This window comes from Triticum urartu, chromosome 6A (assembly GCF_056163025.1).
Source record: "Triticum urartu cultivar PI428250 chromosome 6A, HENAU_Tu73, whole genome shotgun sequence".
Lineage (NCBI taxonomy): Eukaryota > Viridiplantae > Streptophyta > Magnoliopsida > Poales > Poaceae > Triticum > Triticum urartu.
The window spans coordinates 36006657-36011996 of record NC_141878.1 but is presented as its reverse complement, the minus strand read 5'-3'; the positions used below and the strand labels follow the sequence as shown (position 1 = coordinate 36011996).

At 47.0% G+C, this 5340-nt stretch overlaps 1 pseudogene; it reads right to left on the bottom strand.

The window, feature by feature from the left end:
* Positions 1-567: 567 nt before the first annotated feature.
* On the bottom strand, positions 568-1546 carry LOC125515988 (alpha/beta-gliadin A-I-like; annotated as a pseudogene).
* Positions 1547-5340: the final 3794 nt, after the last annotated feature.

The following is a 5340-nucleotide window of genomic DNA, read 5'->3' as shown; positions in this document are numbered from 1 at the left end:
AAAGGAATTGGCGGCATTCTTTCTTGACCACGTGATCCCTGAAGACAGAGAATACTATGTGGACCCTGAGTCCGTATGATTATATTTGTAAGAGATAATTATTGTATATATGTAGCCGGTAGTGTCGGATAGATATACGAGAACTTGTTGTTCGACCAATCTCTCGGAGAAGGAGAGGTGGTCGATATCACTTCTCTATGTATGCATATATGTTCATGACGATCTTCTGTTTCCTTCGTTTGCTTACTAGCTAGCTAGTGTGTCTAGTCCTCTCTATACGTATGTATAGTACGTAGCGTCGACCAAGTACGGACATAAGAGAGGACACTTCTCTCTATTAATTATAGCTAGCTAACACAATATATGAAACACCTAAATTAACCCCCCAAAACCCCCAAACCCCCCCCTTTCAAAAAAAACAAAAACCCCAACCACAGAAATGCTGACGCGTGGATGCCTATTGGTCCCGGTTGGTGCCACCAACCGTGACCAAAGGGTCTCCTGCCTGGGCTCCGCGCACAGGCCACGTGGAGGCCCATCTGTTCCGGTTCTGGATTGAACCGGGACTAAAGGGACAGGGCATTAGTATCGACCCTTTAGTCCCGGTTCCAGAACCGGGACAAAAGGCCCTTACGAACCGGGACAACAGGCCCTTTTTCTACCAGTGGAACTGGGGCAGTTGTTGAGGCTGGACAGAGCCCTGGGCCTGTGGGTTTTGCTGAGATGGACGAAAGGAGCCCTGGCCTGGTGGATATTGTTGTTGAGGCTGTTGGAAGGAGACATGGGTCGATGGTTGTTGTTGTTGTTTTTGTTGTTGATGCAGAATAATAGCATGAACAACATTGTGGATGGCTTGGCACTGCGACTGTTCAGGGATCTGCCATAGGTGTTGACAACACAATTCTTGCATCAACTGGTAAGTACTTTGTTCCAAAACTTGTGAGCTTCCATGCGCTATGTTGTGTTGCTGCAATACAACATCCATGCATGGAATCAGTTGTTGTTGCAAAATTTGTTGAAGGCTTTGTTGTTGTCGTCGTCGTCGTCGTCGTCGTCGTCGTCGTCGTTGTTGTTGTTGTTGTTGTTGTTGTTGTTGTTATTGTTGTTGTTGCTGCTGCTGATGCGAAATTGGTTGTTGTGGTTGCGAATACTGTGGTTGCGGTTGTGGATATGGTTGTTGTGGTCGAAATGGTTGCGGCTGCGAATATGGTAGTTGCGGCTGCGAAAATGGTTGCAGCTGCAGATATGGTTGTTGTGATGGAAATGGTTGCGGCTGCGGATATGGTTGTTGTGGTGGAAATTGTTGTTGCTGCCCTAGAAATTGTTGTTGTTGTACCAATGAAACTTGCTCTTGTGGCTGTTGCTGAGATGGATTTTGTGGCTGCAATTGTGGCACTGGAACTCTAACTGAAGTTGCGGCGGTGGTCGCCACGATAGCAAGGAGGGCAAGGATGAGAAAGGTCTTCATGGTGGATTTGTATTGACCACTTCTTGCTTAGCTTAAATGATGCGCTCTACTTATGAGAATGATGGGTGAGGAAGGATGATCGTCTTGCTGCGAGGTTATTTATAGCTGCCATGGCATGATCCTTTCACAATTGGCAGTTGCTTGTATGGAAAGTGCTTGGATGCTTCTCAAAATCATAATTTGGTATGTTATGTTTGGTGGCACTACTTACAAGTGTATTCTTGGACCGGTCATTAAAGTTCCTTGTTGTTGCACTATCATTCCACCACCAAAATGGTGTGATAACACACATGACTCATCTTATTCACTTTACAACTCAAACACTAATCTAGATTGCCTATTTTTTCTGAAACTAAGTTTGTAATTTTCTGCAAATTGTTACGCATAAACTAGATAAGCATGGCTGTCATGGTACTTAGTTTGTAATCTTGTGTGGTCTGTTAAGATAGATAAGACTAGTAATGTAACTTGCTTTAGTAGGCCATGACTCATCAAATTCCTTTTAGATGTCAAGTGTTGTAGTGTTCTAGAAGTTATTAGCAAACATAAATTTTGTAATGTTGTACAAGTTGTTATGTGTAAACTAGAGAAGCTTGACTTGCAGACAAACAAGATTGTAATCACTAGTCATCTACCCGTGCAACTGCACGGGCTAGCTATTATAGGGGCACATATTTATTAATAAAATTATATTTATATTAAAAATTCAAGCCCTTAAATTACAGATATCATACATCTGAACATATGCTAAGTTATTCAAACAATTATAGTACAATATAAACACATACATTATAAACTTCATTATATGGAAGATCGCCTCTACTTTCCCATTTATGTTGCGCAAAATATCATCACTGGTCTGAATGAAGCCTTCATGTCATAGTAGCAAGCCCCGCAAATCGGCCAACACGCTAACCATGGTCAAATTTCTGGCAAGCACCGTAACAAAATTAAATAGTTACGGTTGCCATGCAGCACTCCATGCAAAACAGCCAACCTACTTTCCTTTTATGTGCTCCCTCGTAAATGAAGTTGTGCACATAGTAATGCTTCCATGAAAAAGATCATTAGATCGTTGCTTCTAGTAAATGCTTTACTACACAAGTTGAAATAATGCCTTTACTATATAGAGTGCATGATGTTACTACACAAATGGATGAGATTACTACCAACTAGCATGGACCTAGCAATCGTAAACCAGACAACTAGATTACTACTGATGGATGTCGAATTACATTTCATCTGAAGCGACCTGGGATGGCTAGTAAGGGCATCTCCAGCCGTTGGCCCCCCAGGATGCATAAAAATCGCCCCCTGGGGGCGAGCCGGCGATACAATCAGCGCTGGGGGCGGCTTTGCGCCCAGTCGTCACCCCAGCTCGCCCCCAGGCGCCGAAATTGGCCCACTTGGCAGCCCAATTTCGGCGAATAAAGGGCCCATATAGGCGAGAATAGGCCCATATTCGGCGTGGTTTCGCTGTGTCTCGGCGTTCAATTATCAACACAATTATTTCTTATCACATATTTCATCACAGAAAAATCAAATACTTCAACAAAATAGTACAACAACAAATAGTTCAATACAAATTATATAGTTCAACAAATAAAAACTCGTATTTCATCACACGGCGTCCCCCTTGAGCCTCCATAGGTGCTCAATCAGATCTTTCTGCAGTTGATGTTGCACCTGTGGGTCTCGGATCTCCTGACGCATACTGAGATTGGCAGTCCAAGTTGCCGGTAGATGGTGATCAACTTCGGCTAGAGGACCCTGCCTGTAGTATGGTTCAGTGTCAAACACTGGGTCTTCTTGCTCGCTCTCGATGATAATGTTGTGCAAGATGACACAGCAAGTCATAATCTCCCACATTTGATCTTTGGACCAGGTCTGAGCGGGGTACCGAACAACAGCGAATCGAGATTGGAGCACACCAAATGCCCGCTTGACATCCTTCGTGCAAGCCTCCTGAACTTTCGCAAACCAAGCGTTCTTGCCTCCTGCCGCAGGGTTTGAGATCGTCTTCACAAATGACGAACATCTCGGATAGATGCCATCTGCTAGGTAGTACCCCTTGTTGTATTGGTGCCCATTGATCTCGAAGTTCACCGGAGGAGAATGGCCCTCAACGAGCTTGGCAAAAATAGGAGAGCACTGCAGCACGTTGATGTCATTGTGAGTTCCTGGCATACCAAAGAAGGAGTGCCAAATCCAGAGGTCCTGTGTCGCTACCGCCTCAAGCACCACACTGCAACCGCCTTTGGCGCCTTTGTACATCCCCCGCCAACCAAATGGGAAATTCTTCCATTTCCAATGCATGTAGTCGATGCTTCCAAGCATCCCAGGAAATCCTCTTGCTGCATTCTGGGCTAGGATCCGAGCAGTGTATTCCGCATTGGGTGTTCTCAAGTATTGTGGCCCAAACACTGCCACCACCGCCCGACAGAACTTGTAGAAACACTCTATGCTAGTGGACTCGGCCATGCGCCCATAGTCGTCGAGTGAATCACTCGGAGCTCCATATGCAAGCATCCTCATCGCTGTCGTGCACTTCTGGATGGAGGTGAATCCAAGAGCGCCAGTGCAATCCATCTTGCACTTGAAGTAGTTGTCGAACACCCGGATTGAATTCACAATCCTGAGGAAGAGCTTTCGGCTCATCCAATAACGGCGCCAAAATGTTTTCTCGCCATGAAGTGGAGCATCGGCGAAGTAGTCGGAGTAGAGCATGCAGTAGCCTTCGAGACGATGACGGTTCTTTTCTTTCACCCGCCCCGGTGCCAAGCCACCTCGCCGCGGCTTTTCATTGCTCGCCAGCAGCTGGGCGAGGGCGGCGAGCACCATGAGATGCTCTTCTTCCTGGAAGTCGGCCACGGCTTCCTCCTCCAGCAGCGCGGCGAGCTCTTCCATCGCCGAGACAGGCAAAATGTCGAACACCGTGCACTCGGTGGGCGTGTACCCGCTGCTAAACCGCGGCTCCGTGGCCGGAAACGGTGGCCGGAAACGCCCAGCTTCTGTGGGAGGGGCTGCCACGGCGAAGCGCTGCTATTTTCCAGCGGGGAATGGCTATCTAGCAGAGTAGGGCGGCGGCCGTCGCCGGGATATAGCTAGTGGTGGCCGAGGGCGCGGGGGGTGCGAGGCGAGTCGGGGGAAGAAAACCTTGACTTTTCCCCTGTCGGTGTGGGCCAGGCGTGCTTTTCCCTAGCGCCAGAGCCCCAACTGCTCCCCAGCGTGCCGGGTTCGGCCTGTGACCGCCGGGCGGAAAAAGGGTCCGAACCGGCGATTTTCGGCGTCCTGGGGGCGCGACTGGGCCGTTTTTTCGACGCCGGCACCGAAAAAGTGGCCTGGGGGGGCTCTAATGCTCTAATGCTTTTACTACAAAGAGTGCATGCTATTACCACACACATGCATGCTCTTACCATACAAAGACAAATTTTTACAATTAACTAGTATGGCTCGATTACTGGTACTGTATATAGGAATCGTAAACCATATGGCTCGATTAGTATTGATGGATGCCAAATCACTGTTGATTGCCAAATGCACGTGGGATTGCTAGTAAATGCTTTTACTACAAAGAGTGCATGTTATTACTATATAATGCATGCTATTACCACACAAAGATAGTTTCTTCTACTTTCAACTCGTATGGACTTGAGAATCGTAACACATATGGTTAAGATCACTACAGAGGGATGGCAAATTACGGTTGATTTTCTAATGCAGCGTGGGATGGAACCTACACGCACCACGGTAGGGTCGGTTTGGCCAGCCAGATCACGGTGGAACTTGCAACATGGGTCAGCGCGCACGATAAACCATTTTACGCTCAGGCATAGTTTAGCATACCTATATATATTACTTTGTTGTTCAAG